General features: G+C 34.8%; 1 long non-coding RNA gene across 1 annotated transcript; it reads right to left on the bottom strand.

The window, feature by feature from the left end:
- Positions 1 to 15,502: 15,502 nt before the first annotated feature.
- LOC134538413 (uncharacterized) lies at positions 15,503 to 16,609 on the bottom strand. The gene is made up of 2 exons (XR_010076141.1): positions 15,999 to 16,609; positions 15,503 to 15,711 (listed from the first exon to the last, which is right to left on the bottom strand). It is a non-coding gene; the product is annotated as an uncharacterized LOC134538413 (long non-coding RNA).
- Positions 16,610 to 21,648: the final 5,039 nt, after the last annotated feature.

Below are 21,648 nucleotides of genomic sequence, written 5' to 3'. Positions count from 1 at the left end.
CGTTTCGGTCGACATTGCAGTCGCCATCATCAGGGAGCAGTAGGTAACAGATGGCGACTGCAATGTCGACCGAAACGTCGGTGAATTATCCGCCATGGACAGGGCTACAACCCAGAAGCCAAGCTACTTCATACAATTGCCGTGAAAGCCTGCGAACATTATTCATGATCTTCAAGTTGTAAAAAATTAACTGTGCCCAAGTTGCTTAAAAGTGAGCTGCTGAGATATTTAAATATTAAAAAAAATACTTATATGAATAGTTTTATCGTTTTTCGTGAGGTGAAATTATTTTTCTTTTTTCTTTTATTGAAAAATAACTACTTGTATTATTGTTGTGATTTTAACTGGCATATTGAAACTGCCGGTAGCAGAAACATGTAAAGCATATCGTGTGATAATTTTGTGTTGATCAATATAATTTGTGATATCATGACAGGCAACGATTCTCTGCTACTGTATTCAAGCAAGGAATAATATGAATGAATAGTAATTTTTTTTTCTAAAAGTTGTTTGTCTTCGCGAGCGAGCTACTCGTCAGTTATATAGGACAGCGAGTAACAAGAGAGGATATGCAATGTCCGGGTTACAATTTTGCTTGTTTGTCTGACTTGGACTTTTTTAATACATAAAATTATTTTTGCTGGACACATTCGTTCGTTTAAAAATAATGTCCTTCTTGTTGTTCCTTCTGAGTTGCAACAGTCTGATTTGTTCTATTATTTAATATATTTCATTGAAATTAACATAATATTTTTGTAGTCTGAAAAACAATATTTTGTATATCTTCTGAACAAACTATTTAAATATGTCTCTGATCACTTTTAAGATAAAAGTTGTTTGTAAGTTAGTTACTCATTTAAATCAGCACTGCATATTTATATATAATTCGAAACATGTGAATAAATACATTTTATTTAAATTCTTTTTTTATTGAAAGTGTATGGTTTAAAACAAGTACGCAGAGGAGATGTGTTCTGAATGGAATTTTGAAACTTTTATTGCAATATTTGTACTTTTTACAAGATTTTACTTTTTGGAAAACAACTTGTGAATAATTTATTGTAATGTTACAAGTAAATCTAACGCACATTCACCAAAACACATTAATGTGAGACAGGCAAAATGCATGCATTTTTACCTAAAGTCGGAGGACAAAAACACTTATGTGATTTAATTTTTATGTTGTACAGAAACGATCCATAGAACTTATTTTGCTTTGTTTAAAGTTTAAACAGAATGTTTAATGTTTTGGGAAAAAAGTTATTCCAAGGGGTTTGCAAGGATTGTAATTGGTAAACTTGTAAGAAAAATCTATATTTAGGCTAGAATATAGAATTTTATTTATTCCATTTGAGTGTAATCTTCTGTGTAAGAAACGCATTGTGAAATGGCACGAACAGCTTTTACCCAGACAAGGAGCAGTCTAATCGGCGCTTCCCTTTCTCGGAAACAAAGCACCACTTTGCTCGGAACGAGACAACAACAATTTGTTTTACTTCGCTTTGTGCGCCTGGTTCACTAACCTACAGCACCATCCTTAAACTAAAACAATGAAGCCAACATTAAAAGAAGTGGCTGCTATTACCGTACGGCAGAGCTTTGCATACGAAATTCAGACTGTATTAAACCCGGCGAGCCAGGTAACCCCTTATGTGAATATTGCCCAGCCTCAAAGTCTTGCGGCATTTGTCTAGGTTATAGTCATTATCTTCCTCCGTGTAGCCCTTCATTAAATAAAACCAACAAAAAATGTAAACCCGTTTTCGTTTTGCCTTATTCAAAGTGACAAAATTACTCGAATTTCAATGAGCTTCCTTATTTCAGAACAAAATTTTCGCTTAGACAGCTGAAAAAATTTCTATCATTCAAAATGTGTGGATGCATGTTTATGTTTTAAAAGTAATATAAACTTATAAATGAATATGTTTAACCAAGAGCTAATCTACATTGTTATTTTCAGTAGAAGATAGATAAACGCAATTATGTGGTCGAACCAAATTATTTTCAAAATATTACAAGGGAATATAGGAAACTTTGATTGGAAGCTCAATATTTGAATAAATTTTCTTACGCGTAGATTTTATAATCACCACAGAATAAATGTTTTTATTCAGAAAATAACTGAACTGCCTGTCAGTTGGTTTGGAGGATTACAGCAACTAATAAAAAAATAACTAATTGTTCGCTAGGTGAAATCGTGACTCGATATCTAATTATCTATTATTCAAAACTATACCACCAGTGTGACATTGATCTTTTTCCATATTTATGGCACATTTTATGTGTCAGCTTTTTTTTAAATGTTAATTGACGATCCCAAAAGAAATTATTTCTTGTCTTTTAGTTTTCGAACCATAACGAATTATATGATTAATATGTTTCATTATATGTAAGGAATAAATTTATTTTGCCTTTGCTTCCTTCAAGAAGTACGATATAGTCCATTTCACGGTGTAAAACGATACTGAGTCTACCTAATATCGACACGTACAGAAAGTCAGTCCATGAGTGTCTGAATGACACGGCTGACTCATTACAACTCCAGAGCTACCAACGATGAGTGAATAACATGATACATTAATGGAAATAGACTACCGTTAATACGCCACCTTGGCCACCATTTCAAAATTTCCTTTCTAGAACGCATCAACTAAACCTACCATAACAAAACTAAGTTTAAAGATAAAAATTCATTCGCAGTGAGAACTAGTCCCTTGAAGCGTAGGTTGGCAGGCCTTCAATGGAGATACACTATAATTGGTCATCTGCCCTTTAAACAAAATAATTTAAAATCAAAAATATTACTCTTTGACTATATCGAAAATTATTTTAAAAAAAATGACGATCATAATACTTTTTCAAGATTTTAGCACGAGAAGAAACAAAAATGTTTTACCAATCACTGAAAATAGATAGCATTCGTTATGTCATACTTACATATACATTCGTTGTAATAAATACATATCCCTGGCCGCTGGAGAAAAAGTTACCTGTACATTTTTCAAGCTGTTTTTTTATTGATCATAAATATACGGGTTTTTGGTAGTTAATGCATACGATTTCTCCACTCATGCTGCCCCGTATCAAATCATAAAGAAATGTAAAGGCGTGATAAGAAATTACAAAGAGGACTGATATCCTCAACGCATCCGAATGTCAAGCTGTTAACTGTGTACGCACGTGAACGTGTGCTGCTAGCCCCTGATGTCGTGCGAATGCCACCTGCGACGCACAAAGCTAGAGCCCTGTCAGTTATACTTGCCCGCAGCACAGACGAGCTTGGCTCGGGATAGTCTCTGTGCTTGCGACCTCCACTCGGCCGGAGGCGGAGCGACGCGGGAGTCAGTGGTGCGAGCAAGGTTCTCGGTGCTCAATGTGAACAGTGATGCTAGGAGAAGTAAACCTAGGTTTACCCCAGATAACTTATCACTATCCAAGTTCGTTGGGGGAAAAAAAAAAAAAAAAGGTTGTCTGTAAAGTCGGTTTACGGACGATAGTTTAACGTGACGTCATAACAAAACATTGATGAAATGATTGCTCACTTTTATGAATAAAAATGAATCATTTTTATTGAATTATCACTATTTTGTATGGATACCAAGAAGGAGTGAAATGAAATCTACAATTTAATTGAAAATTTTACTTTTATTTGCACTCATTAATTCAAATATGTTTATTACTTAAACTTTAATATTATTTTAACTATAACTTTTATACATGTTTGCTATTTAACTTCTTCCAATCTGTGTTATTCTGTGAAGGATAGGACGATGATAGGAAACGAATGGGAGTGTGTCAAGTTTAATGTGCCTCGAAAAATTCAAATCGATGGTTGTTCCAATCGAGTGGAAGAGAGGTAGATGCGGTGAAAGCGTACAATGAGTGTAACGGGACACATCGTAACGGGGCAATGTGCGTAACGGGACACTTTTTCGTGCGTGCAGCCGGCGTTCATCGATTTATTAGACTTTGTCACGTCAAAAATTCCTAATAATCGCTCAAATAAGTTGGTTTTCGGCGTTTACCCATTAATATCTAGGTCTACCCGCCGCTCACTGGGTAGTGTTAAAGAAAAAAAACTAATGTTTGATAACTTTAGTTTGATTTCATTAATTTAATGACCAACAAAAAAAATGAAAACTTAACAAATCATACCTATTTTAAGAAAAAATCTCAATGAACTGTAATCAATACTGTAATTATAAAAACAGCCCACAGAGTGGTACTTTCAGAAAATAGTACTTACGTTGTAATTAATAAAAAAAAATGGCTATGTTTTGAGTAAGACCAACTGCCGTAACGCAATTTTCCTGAAGCCTTTCATTTACACTTACTTGTAGGACTTTTTTTTATAATTACACCTTTTATAATCTTGACCTACTGAAAGCTACTGTTAATTTTCAAGTTGTAGTAGTTTTTTTTTCGGGTGATACATTTTAAATATTAATCAGTTTATTCTGATAAACGGAAAACTGGTTCCTTGAGAACATTTCCTCTCCAGTTCCATGTCAGTCAATGTAAATTGCAAATACTATTTAACGTCAAAGTAAAAGCAATTCGACCCCTCCACAGGTAATATATTTGGAAACATTTTTATAAAAAATCTGACGGAACGCCGTACGTTCTCTCTGTTCTACCGCCATTGTCGCTGAGTGGTATGCGTCCACGCGTTTTAATGCCAAATGCTCAAAAATGACGCAACACCTAACGTTACCCGGTCAGCGTTGGGTAGACCTAGGTGTACACAGGTAAACGCCACATCCAAATTTATTTTTGTGATTATTCGGAATTTACCCAACTAACTTGGATAATGCTAAGTTAGTCCGGAAAAAACCTAGGCTTACTTCTTCTTCTAGGATTACCCGTAGCATAAACACCTCTCCAGCGAAGCCAGGAGGGAGAGACGATCGCCAAACGCCTGAAGTGCTGCCATCTTTCCGTCATCAAAGAAAAGACTTGACCTTGATGTAAGCTTTTGGACATACGCCATTACTAAGCACATGTATGTCTGTAGAAGAAAACTACAAAAAGACCAAAACACAAAAACACAAATCAAGCAAAAAATTGCTGTTGTCAATAGGATATAAACACCACATAATATTCCGTAGCAGGAATATGGTCAACAATCAAAGAAAAACAAAGAAAAATTGACTAAGAGAACGAAAAAGCCCCCACAAATAATGACAGCACAAAAATATTGAACCCAAAAAAATTCAGCAGAACAGTTGAAACGAGACAAAAACACGACAAAACGAAAAAACGAAACAAACACAATAGTTTTCCAAAACAGAAGAGAACGAAAAAAAACCCACAAATGATTCGTTCTCTTCTGTTTTGGAAAACTATTGTGTTTGTTTCGTATTTTCGTTTTGTCGTGTTTTTGTCTCGTTTCAACTGTTGTGCTAAATTTTTTTGGGTTCAATATTTTTGTGCTGTCATCATTTGTGGGGTTTTTTTCGTTCTCTTAGTCCATTTTTCTTTGTTTTTCTTTGTTTGTTGACCATATTCCTGTTATGCAATATTATGTGATGTTTATATCCTGTTGACAAAGGCCATTTTTTGCTTAATTTGTGTTTTTGTCTTTTGTGTTTTTTGTAGTTTTCTTCTACAGACATACATGTGCTTAGCAATGGCGTATGTCCAAAAGCCTACATCAAGTCATGCACTCCCATTGCACAAATCTTTCAAAGATAATAAAGATTTAACCTCTCGTCAGCATTGTAATACGAGTTGAATTAAAAGTGAAGTATTTTGATTGAAAGTCGCTAGGGGGTGGTTCAGGGAACTTGTCCCACGAGTGGAAGAACATGGATTTTAAGTTCAAGGCTTTTTAGAGGTTGGCTTTCGGTGACGGTGTGGGGACTAACACTTAGTTGTGAACTTATTTTTGGTTACGACCATTACAAAATCTCATAACCGTAAACTGAGCTGTGACTTATGAATCAGAACCGCTAAGTATCGAAGAATAATAGTCTACGCAACATGATCTTCACCACACCTAATGGCGGTGAAAACCGACGGCGGGAATTGTTCAAGCGATACGAGTTGCTGTCACTGAGTAGCGCTGTCCTATGCTGAGTGTACGGGGTTAGCGAGAGAACTACTACAACTACCGTTGGCACACAGTGCTGGCACGCCACTAGTTTGGGAGAAACGAGTCCGCATACACCGCATCTACAGAATGAGACAACGTCCGGAGAAGCGGACATTCTGGGGCGATACGTCGTCTGCTTGTCGGTGGTAAAGTACGGTTTTACAATGTTTCCTAGAATCACTCCGAGAAAATGCTGAGACGGTTCCTAAATAAAATACATTGCCAAATTACTTTCCCTGTTTATCTGGTGAGTGATTTTTAGTGTGCTTGTCGTATCTGCTAACTTACCTTGCTCGTCAACGATACTTTAATTCCAGATAAAAATATTTGATCATCCCATCAAGATTTGTTTACAACATAAACTGGCTCCTTGTGCGTGAAGAAGCGTACTTGTGGAACGTTTCGTTCTGTTTCCAAAGAGTAAGTCCGAATCATTTATCAATGAAGCCTTAACCAAATGGTCCTTTAATACAAACCTTGCATTCGTTGAGAAACTAGTAGTAGTGGAAGTATGTCCGAATTCTTCTGACGCTTACACTAACTGGTGTAAAAATTAAAATTAAATACATTTTCGGTTCGTCATTTGCTTGTGTACTGAAATTCTACGTGATGAATTTTTAATTATTTTTGAATTTTTCATTATTCACTTAGATCAACTCACAATAATAAACACAAAAAAAAGGATATCAGGTGGCTGTCTCAGCTAAATACTGTATTCACAATTATACTGCTGTCCATAAAATAATATCCCAGGTATAAATTTTAATAGTATTAACTGTAAGCGTTGGAGAGTTTTGGTTCAAGGTTTTAACTAAACAGTAACTCAGCTTTAGATAAGCGCATGAGCGAGTACTGCTTTGTTTGAATTCTCGCTTGCAGCGCCACCTACGCAAAATGGAGACTCCTGAGTGTAAAGCGTTTTGTGTTCTACAATTTGCTAAGAGTGAATATGTAATTTCAGCCCTCCTCATTGGAAACTTTTTTGGTAAGAGAGTGGTTGAACATCGAAGTTCCTGACCGTTGGATTGGTGATAATGGTCGAGACAATAGAGCTATTTTTCACTGGCCTCTACGTTGTGGTCAGGTCTCTGGACAAAATACGGTTTTGCCTTTGAAACCTGTTTTTATATGAAATAAAAGGGTTTATCTTTGTTTAGATTTTTTTTTAAATATCTGTTTTTAAATATCTAAATGTTGTTATATTTAATTTTTGGTTTAGTTTTTAATTAAAAGTTATTTATCCTCGCCTATTTAATTATTTCTTGTTGTTTTTGATTCTATTGTATCGCTGGTGATTTGCGCGGGAGTGCGGAATCAGTTTCCTGGTGTAGAGAGTTTACGTGACAGTTGGCAATAGGAAGTGTCAGTTGGCTTCCCTGTAATAAAGACGCTGGCCGGTGTGTGCTGCGAAGTGACGAGACAGTCTGAGTCCGCCGCGAGTCGAGGCGAGACCTCGTAGCGCCTCGCGCGCCGGGGAGTCAAATGGGCCAGCGACTGTTGGAGTGTCCAGGTCATGCCCGGGCGCGGTGCACAACTTTTCACGAGACTTTGAATTTCACACGATGAACCTCGAGCACTTTTGTTCGGCTTTCGGGGACAGGCCAGACATATCTATTAAAAGACACGAATAAATTTATATGCCTTGTTTGAGATTAGCTACGAGTGTTTCTGCGGCAGCGACGCGAGAAATTGTGAGTACAGCTGATCTGATTGTAGATGGTGTTGTTCTGGATAAACTAGAATTTTTTGCTATGTGACTTGGCGGTGGGCTAGAATCACCGTTACCATTTTGCGTGCACCTCAGTGGGCGAACATAAACTAGGTTTGGAAGGTTTTTTAAAGTTTATATTTCAAGAAGTAAGACTGTTGATTTAAACACGAAAAATTCGCGCACTACCCGAGCGCTTTGATGAGCCATTTTTAATAAATGTAAATTGGTGTATTTTTTAATAGCAATTCTTGATAATTATATCTTTTAATATAAATGCAGACATATATTTTAATATAATTTAGTAACTGCCGACAGTTTATGAATAATCACTTTAGAATTTTTTTTTACAAACATGGTTATATTATATTGTTTGAAAAAATCACTTTTTATACAAACAATATTTTTTTTATTATGTTTGCGAGTATTCTAGTAACCAATTAATATATTTTGGAGTCTATATTTTAATTCATGTTTGTATGGAAACCAAGCCTTTCGTAAAATCTTGCGTCAAATAAAACAGTGTGTTTATGATTAACGAAGTTGTTCTTGATTCCATAAAATGCCCACTTCGACACCGTAATGTATTTGCTCTGCCTTTTAAGGATGTACCTATTACATTATTTTTCTTAACACACTGGCAAATTTGCCTTCCTTTTAAGGATGTACCTTTTACATTATTTTTCCTAACACTCGGGCTTGGTTCATGCGCGTACTTTTGGTATTCATGTTGGAGTTTGTTTTAAATTCTATTTCAATAAAACCAGTCGGGTGTTGAGTTTGTGTTATCTACCAGGTACAGAGGGTAGATACCACAATGTTCACCTGACATAACGCCATGCGAAGTTTTCCTTTGGGGCTTCATATGCCTCTATGTTCCGACACTACCTAATTATGTGCCATAGTTGATACCCAGAAATGACCAGGTTATTGCGTCCATTACTCCAAACGTTTTAACCAAAATGTGGGAATATTGGGACTTTAGTTGGGATGTGAGCAGTATAACTGAAGGTGCACATATTGGACAGTTGTAAGAAAGGCTAGGTTAGTTTACATTCAATTTGATGTATGATTTTTTTTGTAAAAAGACTAAATTAAGCTATTATGTTTATCACTTGAAACTGAGGCATTTCTTAGTGGACACTCTGGAGTGACAGAAGCCTCTAAAACGCCACCAAGATGCATATTAGACTGCATAGGCGATTCCGAAAAAAATCTTTCAAACTATTCGGAAGCTCTGCCGAACTATCACTGGCATCCCTCAAGATGTACGATACGAGGATCTTTTTTAATTTAAAAGTTGCTGTAAGAAGATATTCTGAAACAAAAACCTATCCGTTAATCCATAAAAATTTCCTCACACGTAGCCCTGCCCTGCGCATATCGTAGACCGAAAGCGAGCCAGCGCTCTGATGGGAAATAAACTGAGTATTGGCTAAACAAAACTCGCTTTGCTATCACCTTAAACCACTCTTATAAACGATTGTGCTGATACTGGCAAGCGTCTCTAAAATATTACCTTTTATTGAAAAATTCATGTGTTTCAAACCTTTACAGTAGTATTTTTCTCGCTAAAAAATGTGTATGTTTCAAATACAAGTAACATATGATATACAAAAGTAAATACGCGTGGACGAATATATATACATATATATATAATATATATTATATATTTTAAACAAATGTAAACTCGATGTTACCTAAAACGTTTTCGAATTTTTGAATTTGTAAAAGTAACTAAGAAATCAATTCTAAACGCACCAAAGAATATTGCAAAACTGAATAACCAAAATCGTTTTGTCACAGAATAGGGGCTTCGAAGATTTGTTTTCCACAACAACCTTACAATCAAGGTTCAATTTTTTTAAATATTTACCAACTATGCCAACGGTGCCATGATTAAATAATATTATTTATAATGTTTAAAAACATTTATATCTTTATATCTGTATGAAGAGTGAAATAGTGTAATTTTGAGTAATTGCGTGCAGAGAGCACTTATACTATTGCATAATTCACACTCAAACAGCATTTTTTTCAATTTCACGTACAGTAAATAAAGAGCTACAAAATTATAATACCTAATTTAAGTTATTTTAATTGTGTCACTTACCTCCGCACAATTACAGAAATAATGTTGCTGGCTTTAAGAGACACTGCAGCTCCTTCAAAATATACTATTTACGTACATGTGACGTTGTGATGGATTTAAACGTTATATGGTTATATATTCTAGCCTGTGTATATTACAATCACCCAAATATTTAATTTCATAATTTTTGACGTAACGTCTAATAAATCGATGAACGACGGCTGCACGCACGAAAAAGTGTCCCGTTACGCACATTGTACCGTTACGCACAATGTCCCGTTACGCATGTTGTCCCGTTATTCTGTGTCCCGTTACGCTCATTGTACGCTTGCGCTGCATCTATCTCTCTTTCACGTGATTGGAACAACCATCGATTTGACTTTTTCGAGGTACATTAAACTTGAAACACGCCCATTCGTTTCCTATTTTTCCTATCATCGTCCTATCCTTAACAGAATAACACATATTGGAAGAAGTTAAATAGCAAACATGTATAAAAGTTATAGTTAAAATAATCTGTTCGTTAAAGTAATAAACATATTTGAATTTATAAGTGCAAATAAAAGTAAATTTATCAATTAAATTGTAGATTTCATTTCACTCCTTTGAATCCATACAAAATAGTAATAATTCAATAAAAATGATTCAATTTTATTCATAAAAGTATGCAATCATTTCATAAATGTTTTTTATGACGTTTTCACGTTAAACTATTGTCCGTAAACCGACTTTACAGGCAACCATTTATTTTTGTAACTTAATTTAGCTTGATTCAAAATGTGAATGAGAAATATTCATAAACATGCCTATTAAAAACCTCGTTTCAAGTGGCGTAGTGTTACTCTCGTCATTGTACAATAAGAAATTATAATAAAAATGAAATATCCTTAAACTTAGTGTTTGTTGTGAGCTTGTAAAGCCGTTAATTTTTTACAAGTAGAGTAATTTTTTGCAGGAATTAAAATTTTTGGAATTTTTTATAGCATAATAAATCACTATATTCATTTACATTCGGAAAAAAAATACTGCCCCTTTCGAACTTTTGCAGCTGAGCCTGTTAGTTATTGTCAATTTGTACCCCTCTTTTCTTATTATGTCTTTTCTAATGGCTATTTTTTTTTTTTTCACTTTTATATATTTTCCTACGTTTTTTATTCAGCTAATTTTTTATTTTAGCTTTTCAGTGATATTTATAAACAATTTATACACCACTTATTTCATTTTGTACATACAATTTATAAAGTAATATTAGACAAATTGTGTATTATCTCCTTGAAATCGTGTGATTTACTGTTTTAATCAAATATTTACTACAAAATCAAATTTATAAATGTTTTAACAATCACTTATCACTTTATTTGTATCTTCACTACGTCGTAGTATTCTAAATTTATTATTCTACAGCGATGATCAACTTAGTCCAAAATGTGATTCTATTTGTTTCCAAAAACATATTTGGATGTTACCGAAGACAAGCCGATGTTAAAATTGTGTACAATTTTAAAATAAATTTAGTTGAGGCGTCAATATTGGTATTCAGCGTTGTAAGGAACGGTACCATTGTTTTAATATTTTTGACTACATAATTTTTTTATTTTTCACTTATATCTAGCTGAAACTCTTGACTTTATTCGTATGGACCGAATAATTCATATTATTTAAGTTATTGTTTTTTTTTCACCAACGACTTAAAAAATTCACATCGACCGAATTTATAAAACTAGATTTATTTTCTAAATAACCTTACAAAAATTACTAATTTTTATATTTTTAAAATGTGACTTTTATGATCAAAAAATTATAACTTAAAAAAATTTATTAGAGCAAAAAAAGTAGAATACGGCCTTTCTTTATGTGAGGCAAGCAAAAATTAAGAAACCTTGGGGTTACCCAGCGGTTTTATCTACACATGGAGGTATTATAGTCTGTGGTGAAGTTGAAGTCTATTGACTAGCAACTGGATAGCAAAACAAATCAAGGCTATATAAAGACTTAATGCTATGAAAAGCTTCAAAAGAACTCGCTAGGGAGAATCATAAAAATGCCATCATGTAGTGAATGAATATTGATAAGCAAACACAACACCAGCAAATTTGCAAGAAATCAGCGTTCAACTTAATTATAACCAAAATATTTTGCTTTGCACATAGGAAAGGGTGGAGGTGGAATGTTCTCATTTTTACAAGTTTTAATACCGTGGTATCAACATGGTAAATACTGCACAAACCAACTCCCTCACTTCTTACTTCCATGTAGCTACAAAGCAATGGGATGTAATAATTTTATTTTGTACATATTTTTAATCTCAAAAAAAAATTAAAGTAAAATAATGCTTTCACTAACACTCGTGTGTAAATTTTTAAAAAAATTCAATGGTGTATAGTTAAAACTCCGCGATTTAATTGCCTCATGGAAATCCAATATAGAATACATTAATTATCATATATTTAAAACCGTTTGAAATATCACAATAAAAACCACTAAATTAATCATGTAGTTATTTTCTAAAACATGAGCGAAATTAAAATCAAATTATTAGACATTTTTCATTCCAATAATTTCATATATCATTTGCTAACAGGACTTGATGGTCACAGGCACTTGGAAGTTTTTTATTTGTGTAGCTGTATAGATGTATAGGTTTCCTTTTATAGTTGCGGGCGTTACAGGGCTGTTCTGCGATGAAGCATTTCCTTTTTCTTTTTGAAAAGGCGATGGCGGCTCAGGCTGGCCCTTGAAGCGCGCGGGAGACTTATGGGCGAAAAGGACGGAGGGTGTATTCTATCATTCCGCGATGCGACAAGAAGAGGGGGGGGGGTGTATGGGGGATAGTGGAACAATGCGTAGGGGGAAGATATTACCGTGCAATATAGATAAGGCTCCGAGGGCACGCACAGCACACAAGGGAGCCCAAGTATGGCGCTTCTTGATAACGCCGAAATACTGCTCTTCCCCTCCTCCTTAACCCCCCCCCCCCCCCCAAAAACCACCCATCGAATGCTTGAGAGCATTGTGGGGGTCTCTGGCCTGAAGAACTTCCCTCTTCTTACAACGAACCCGAAGCCCGATTTCACCTTGAGAAGAAGAAAAAAATGGCTACATCTACTATTGATATTACGAGCATGCGAGAAAATAATTTATTCGAAGAAAATTATACACGTGTTACCACTAGAACTTTTAAGAAACAGTCTGTTTATTGATGTGCAAAAATTTTAGCTCTGAGTATAATGCCTGTGGTGGGAGTGATGTCGTGAAATTGGAACGAAAGTTGATGAAAGGAAACGTGTCACAAATATGGCCATCCCACGTGTAGCTACATACGAATATAACCACTATCGTAAACTTTACGGGACATATCAAACGTAGTAATGTGCCTATTTAAACTTTATGATAGTGAAACTACCATGGACTATATTTGGTAAACTAAAAAAGTCATAGTAAAAAGTAATATGAGTTTTAAAAAAAAAGCTTATAAATTGACATTACACAAATTGCAATACATAACTCTCTTTATAAATACCTAGGAGGCTAAAAAGCTCAGTGATACAGCGTACGCTTTTTAACCTCAAGGGACGTGGTTCTAATACTGTCAACAGGCAATTTTTTTTTACTTTTCAATAACATTATAATATTTTTATATAATAATGTTGAATCAGATAAATAAGGTTCGGGTTTTTGTTTTCAGGAAGTATTTGCAGACTTATTTCAATCGTTTAGGTAAACACAACAATTAAAACTTTTACTTAGTGTTATGATATGTGTTTCAAAATATTTCAGGTTAATATTTTAGTAATGTCATAGAATAATAACTTCTTACGTTTGCGGATTCTATAAAGTATTAATTTTTTCTTCAATTTTAAACAGTTGTTGAAAGTCAGGTCCAAAGCCGGGGTTTTATTGGAGCGTTTATAATAGTTATAAATTTCCGTTTGTTTAGTGCTGCTAATTGCTATTTGTTTTTGATGGTAACGAGCAACTATTACGATTCAACCAGCTAATTCTAGCGGCAGGGCGCAGAAAGTATGTGTGTGATTCACATTCAGAAATTTTGGTATTTGAAAAGAGACTATTTTATTTTTCCATTTGTTCGTCAGGCTTGGCATTATTCTAAAGAATTTTACTTTAAATTTCGTGTCCGATATTCGTATTGCAAGTTTATTTGCAACATGAACAACACAAGGACACATAAGTTTCTTCGTTACCGATGTTGAATGTTTACACATTACTGGCGAGTACTAAACGATTCGCGTAAATTCTTTCGAGACTAATATAAATATAATAAATGAATAAACTATTTCTTAAAAAATTTTAATGATTAAAATATTTAAAACCAAACAATAAATAACGTATCATTTGACTGCGCAATTAATAACCGGGCGAAGCTTAGTCATTTTTTTTACATGCTTTATATTAGCTTCACCTGTATGTTTGTCTGTCCGTCTGTAACTCTGTCTGTCCGTCTGTAACTCTTTCGACTAAGAGTGAGTGACTCATCACTGTAAAATGTCCCACCTATTTCATTACGTTCGTTAGCCGAGCGGTCTAAAGCTACGTTTTCCAAGGACCACGCATGCGCGATGCGCGATGCGTCATGCGTGATGCGTGATCGCCGCATGCGTGATCACTGACCTGGGTCTGTTTTGTTAGAACGCGGGAAACAAGTCTGCGCGATGGAAGCAGCGATCTCTGCCGTCTTGTTGGAGGAAGATGCTGATGATGATTTATTGCTCTCATGCTTCCTAGAAGATGACAGCGATATATTTAGAAGGAGAGAAGACGAGGGATGTTATAGTGTGTTGATATTACGTCACTTAATTGATAACGAAACTAAATTTAGAGAATATTTCAGAGTGTCGACTGAGATATTTGATACAATATTAGGCTTTGTTAAAGAAGACATCACGAGATCGCAGTGCAACAGAGTCAAAAGGCCAATATCTGCTGAACAGAAGTTATGTCTTACTCTCAGGTAAACAAATTTAACTAAGCCTCTTTAATGTAATGTTTTTCTTTTTAATGTTTCATATTTATATACACAAAGTACTTAAACGAAAACAAAATATAAAAATATTTACTTAATTATATTGAAATTATAGGTTTAATAAAAATTTAAATGTCCATGTACTGATGAATTTCCTAAAATGTCTCTGACTATGCATTCATCTACTCACAGAACTAATACTGGTTATTTTCTAAATTAGTCTCACGAAGTCACTTTCTTCCACATTAGCATCGTTACCACTAGAATTACAGCTATCTGTTGAATGAATCAAGCTATTACTGCCAGTAGATTCACAAATTTGGGTGGGATCTATGACAGAGACAGGAAAACCGCTGCCAATATCCACATGTTGATAACATTGTTGGTGATTAGGATTAGTCTGGTTCTGATGCTCCATCAACGATCTCAGTTCCATCTGAGACACAACTTGGCACACTTTTAATCTAGTTTCCGCAATGAGGTGTGGGGGGAATTGCTTAACAGTTTCAGACATGCTCTGGAAGAATATGTCTATCGGATGTTGCGAACGATCTTGGCCGCGGTTTTCAAGTAGATCTTTTAATATTTTCCCTCTTTCTTCACGACCTTTTCTTATTTCATCTAACATTTTTTCTTTTACTGTAATTTTTCTTTTTTTAATGGAGCTGTTTAACAATTCTGAAGAACTTGTTTGCTCGCTAGGCCAATTTGTAGATTCTTGAGCGCTTTCTTCTTCTTGAAATTGGTTGCACTCTTCAGAGGGACAGTCATCCACCATTTCTTGTGTTTCTTGATTATTTTCAATTATTTCATTTATGTTGATGCTTGATTTTGATCTGAAAAAAAAAAATTAAATCAACAGTGCCATCAGCTATGCTATGTTGACACACACGCGTGCGTGAGTAGTTTGATCTGGTGTATTTGGGTTTACACAAACTTTTTTTTGATAAATTCATAAGAAGTTCTTTCAACTAATAAATATATATTTCATTTGAAACCTACCAAAAAAATTGCAACAGCTCCAATAATTTCAATAAAGAATATATAATTTTTAATAAACATTCAACAATTATTATATTGTTTATACAAATTTTATTTAATACATAAGGTAAAGAGTACTTACGCTCTTTCTTTGTAGGTTTCATCAAGGAATTTCAGGCTTTCTGTGTTGTATTTCGATTTTGAAAATGCCGGTGAACCTGTCTTCGACCCAGTTTTCAGTTTCTTGTTGCTTTTTCTGTAGGAGTCGCGAATGGTTCTCCATCTCGTTTTGCAGTCTTCTGCTGTAAAATTCAAAAATCTGTGTAAATAAATGATCAAACTTTTTCTTAAACATATTTCGTGAGGTTTTTATGAGCAGCAAAAAATTAAAAAACGTCAACCTAAGTGCTATAAGAGTCGTGAGTTAGGGTACTGGTATTGTTCACGTCCTTAGGTTTATTGGGTTTTTACGATTCCCCAAAAAGGCCTCCAAAATAAAATAAAATATGTTTAAATAGCTAATGTTTTTACACACAGATATACATCTCACAGATTTACTCTTCTAGTCTAAGGTGACGGGATCACTAAGTTAATAGTGGCCTCGAACTTTCTGGGTACCGACTCGGTGCCAAGATAGCCTGAAGCAGTTAAAATAAATAACTACATATATTTTTTTCTCTTTTAGGTTTATGGCCACGGGAGAGAGTTTTCGTTCACTGGCGTTTCAATTCAGAATATGCCCTAGCTGGGTAAGTATTATTATAAAAGAGACATTGCAATCTATTTGTTCAAAAATGTTGAATTCTTCAATACCATCACCTGACCAAGATGTTTTAAAACGTTCTTCCATTGGTTTTCATCGCAAATGGAACTATCCCAACTGCTGTGGGTCGATAGATGGAAAACATATCCGAATAATCAAACCTGAACATTCTGGATCTCTGTTTTATAATTACAAAGACTATTTCTCAGTTGTGTTACTTGCGCTTGTAGACGACAACTACAAGTTTTTAGCAATAGATGTTGGTTCCTATAGAAAAGAAGGTGATGCAGGCATATTTGCTAAATCTGTCTTAGGACAAAGACTTTCAGAAGGAACATTCAGATTTCCTGAACCAGCTATACTTCCTGGAACTGACACTCTAATGCCACACGTTATTTTGGGTGATGTAGCTTTTCAGCTGACTTCCTCAGTAATGCGTCCTTACCCAAGGGCACAATCTAAATGTGATGAAGAAAAAGCAATATATAATTATCGCCATTGTAGAGCTAGACGTACGTGTGAAAACGCTTTTGGAATACTTTGCCAATATTTTAGAGTATTTTTCACTGCCATCGCCATCAAGCCTGACACAGTGGATCTTCTGGTCATCGCATCATGCATAATACATAATCATCTAAGATCTGCAAGAATTCCATGCCCGGGTGAAGAAGAGGACCGAAATGTGTGTCTCCCTACTGAAAATATGATACCCATGGCAAGACAAGGACGTAATTCTACTCATCTTGCGTATAGCATACGAGACAAATTTAAAAATTACTTTTGCAGCCAAGAAGGACAAGTAAGCTGGCAATTATATCATGTGAGGAAAACAAGTTAAAAAGTATTTTTCACGTGAAGAAAGGGTAAATGCAAATGTTATTCTTTTCTTTAAAAAAAAATATATTCTCTTTGTGCTATAGTAATGCTGTGTATTTTTGTATTTGAGTGTAAAATTTGTAAATATAATATGTCAAAATAGATAATTTATTAGCAAATGTGCCATTATCCTTAGTATTGACATAAAATTAAGTAACTATAAATAGGAAAACATATGATTATAAACTTCAAAAAACATAATTTTTGTTGTGCATTTAGAAGAATAAGACATAATATTATCAAACTTAAAAAAAGATAGAAAACAATTTATTGTGATAACTTGCCCTAGGCTCACCTACTACTTCAAAATGGAACATATTTTATTTCCACATTTCCTGGTGCACACCGACGTAAATTATTTTTGGTTTAGTTTAAACACTGCATAAAATATTTTTTAAACTTGGCCTATTTTTAAATAAGTAACAACTATATAGAACCGTAAGATGTTTTTTTAATGCAGTAAGAACATTTTTTAAGACCACGTTTTATGAGCCATAGTATTTATTTTATTATTAACACAGATATTAAACTCTCTACTTACCACCTTTGTTTAAAGAAGCTGCAATTTCCTTCCACACATTTTCTCGAACAATACTGTCTTTGTACTTGCAGTGATGCAAATCATATAACACACGATGCTCCCTTACTAAATCAATCAATTTCTCGTCCTGTTCTGCAGTAAAACTCTTTGACTCCAGATAAATCGCATGCGTGATCACGCTGAAGTCGGGGGCCAGGCAACTGCTGCGCGATGCCCATCCGCGACACGCAGCCGCGGCGAGCGGGAAACCCCCGCTTGCGCGGCCTTGGAAATCATCCCCGTTTCAACACACAGGTTCAAGTGCTGCGTGGTCACGCAGTGACGCATCACGCATCGCGCATCGCGCATGCGTGGTCCTTGGAAAACGTAGCTTAAGGCGCGCGACTTCTGGGACGACAGTTGTCGGATTCAACGATCGTGGGTTCTACTCCCGGCCACGCCGAGAAAATTTTTTTTCTTTTTTTTTTTTTCGGTAAATTCTAAGATTATATCCATACATCTAACTGTAAATGATTCGGAGAGACTTTACCATTTCTTTGTGACGTTGTAACTCCAAATAGTAATCTCAGATGATAATAGGTAGTGTCGGTAACTCATTTCCTTATGATAATTATACATAAATATAGTTTAAAAAACTAAAAAAAATGCTTTTAAAGAATATCAAACTAAAAAGTTAAAAATAAATATAGTTTAAAAAACTAAAAAAAACATGCTTTTAAAGAATATCAAACTAAAAAGTTAAAAATAAATATAGTTTAAAAAACTAAAGAAACAGGCTTTTAAAGATTATCAAACTAAAAAGTAAAAAATAATTTTAAAATTTAATTTATGACAATAGTATATAAGCAATACTAGTATAAATGAGAAAAAAGCATGGGGCGCTTAATATACAAAAAATATGGCACAAAGCGCCTCAAGCTTTTTTCTCATTTATACTAGTATTGCTTATATACTATTGTCATAAATTAAATTTTAAAATTATTTTTTACTTTTTGTTTGATAATCTTTAAAAGCATGTTTCTTTAGTTTTTTAAACTATATTTATTTTTTTTAACTCGACTGTTCTGCATTTAGTCTCTTTGGCTGTAAATTCATTTGTTGCGCAGTCACGATTAATACGCATTGTCAAAGTTTCTCCGAATTTGAAATGAATGTTCCTTGATGTCATCGACAACGCCAGAAGTGTAAATATTTAATTTTTTTATTCCATTTCTGTATGGTGGCCTTTCAAATGGTCTTCATTATTAAACCCTTCACTTTTTCTACTGATTCTAGCCAAACGGTTTGTGCTGTAAAATGTAAAAAGCATCTCCGATATAGACCGTAAAATTTTGAACAAATATTTTTTATGTATCTATAGCTGATTACGGGCAAACGAAGAGCAAATGTTAGAAGCAATGTTATAGAAGCGTGTTGCAGACCCACCGAGAGATTGAGTGCAAGAGAGGACACCACCCCTCCCCTTCTAAAAAACCTTCCCCCTGCCATACCTTTTCTAGCCTGCTTAGTCACGCTTCTATATTTCCTTTGCTAGTAACTGTTGGACAGCCGTGGTTGTAGCATCGGGCTGTTCTTTTGCTCCACGCCATTTTAGTTATTATTTCCGGCTACATGTTACTGTTGGGTTATTCTTCTGCAAATAGGCCTTAGTTTATTTTATATTTGCGGAACATTTTCTGCGCATGAATGACTATAATTTTGGTGTAATACGAGGTGACACAGAGAAACGGAAACTGTTGTCAAACAAATAAAAACAAAAAAACATGCAACGAGAAAAATATTAATCGACAGTAATTGAAGCATTAAAACTTTCCTTTTAACGAACAACAATCCAAATTATCAATTTGATTTATCGGTTTGTGATTTTTTTCTCGTGGGGCTGCCTCAAGAGTCTGGTCCAAATGACTCGCCAAGGTCACTGGATGAACTGAAACAAAGCATTGATGAAGTAATTCGTAGTATCCCAGCGGAGATGTTGCAGCGATCAATGGGGAACCTGAACAACAGATTAGACGAAAGTATACGTAGACAAGGAAGCCATCTGCAGGACGTAATTTCCATTGTCATAATTTATGATTTGAATTGTTGTTGTTTGAAAGACAAGTTGTAATGGTTAAATTACTGTCAATATGTTTTGCATATATTCTATTTTTATTTGTTTGTCAAAAGTTCCATTTTTTTCTATGTCACCGTGTATTTGAACTCTTTTTTTTACATGAAATGGATGGGCAATAATATATTTTGGTTAGATTATGTTTGAATATACAGTTTGTCCAATGTTCCTAGATCACGTCTTCATAATGAAAGCCAAATCTTGGCTAAAGTTTATCTCTTAAAGACTGCAATAAAATAGCACCTATTATAATTGTTTGACACAATGTCAACTATTTACTTAAATACTGGACAAATGCAACGTAAAAATCAGCGCATTACGAATGTATCCAAATTATGAAACACGGTTGTAATTTATTTTTGTGAACTATGAACACCGCTCTTAATGACGTTCAATGGTCGGTTTGCATCACAACACGGGACTAATCTTATTGATATTAAAAGTAGCCAAAAATCATTTCACATTTGAATCTTTAAGCATGTATGTGAATTTAAGATTTTGTATAAATGTCGTGAGTCCTATTACTAAGACCAGGTTTATTTCGTGGATTCATTGTGTAGCAAAGTAAACTTGAGCCACGTTGATGATTGGACTACAGTGCTCTTGGCACGTCATGGGCCAGTTACAAACAAGAAGAAGTGTAACCCGTTAAAGCCGTGGACGGCCGATCAAGGTTTGTAAAAATGCTTGTTTGCTTATTTATAGACAAGTTGAATCTAACCTGGAAGTAAAATGAATCCGCAAAAATACAACTTGCCCTATACATCACACACGTTTATAGTTTGAAAGGAAGAGAGGATGATGAAGATAGAAAGGCGGGGAGGATAAGAAAACATTTCCCACAGGAACCTGTGCCCGCAAACGTACCGGAAACACCACCTCCCGGGGATGGTTGACTAGCAAGTGTTTGTGAGAAAGTGTACTGGAACTATGGTACACAGCAAGGGGGCAAATCTGCAGAATTCTCAGGGAAATTTCGCGGTTTATGCGGATCAGGGGTTGTTGCATGAGTGGTTAACCAACACAGGTCATCTCTGGATAGGGTGCTTGTATGCATGTGGTTTACTTCCACTGTTTTGAAAAATTAAATAGAGAAGAAACAGCTAATCTTATAGCAATTATTTATACGTGACCATGAGTGCAGCATAAAAATATTTCAATGTAGAGATTATTATTGAGAATTTAATTTGAACTGTTTGCTAATATGGATACATTTATCATTTACTGAGACATATATCTTATAACAAAATTTTTTCCATTAAACAAGTTAATAACACCCCATTACGAGTTTTTTTTTTTTAATTCCAAGGGGTGGGATCTTCCACCTTGCGTTCCCCTCCCCAAGGAATCGACGGCCAAAAAAAGTGAGTATAGTCTGTGCCAAGTAGCATGTCTCGAATTTTACAGTTTTCAATGGCAGTGCCAATGGTCTTCGTACCATTTGCCATTGAGGTTCTGACAACAGTGTTCGAAAGCTATTTGGCGTATGTTGTCATTGT

This window comes from Bacillus rossius, chromosome 13 (genome assembly GCF_032445375.1).
Source record: "Bacillus rossius redtenbacheri isolate Brsri chromosome 13, Brsri_v3, whole genome shotgun sequence".
Lineage (NCBI taxonomy): Eukaryota > Metazoa > Arthropoda > Insecta > Phasmatodea > Bacillidae > Bacillus > Bacillus rossius.
The sequence above is the reverse complement of the archived record's forward strand: the minus strand, read 5'-3'. Positions and strand labels throughout refer to the sequence as shown.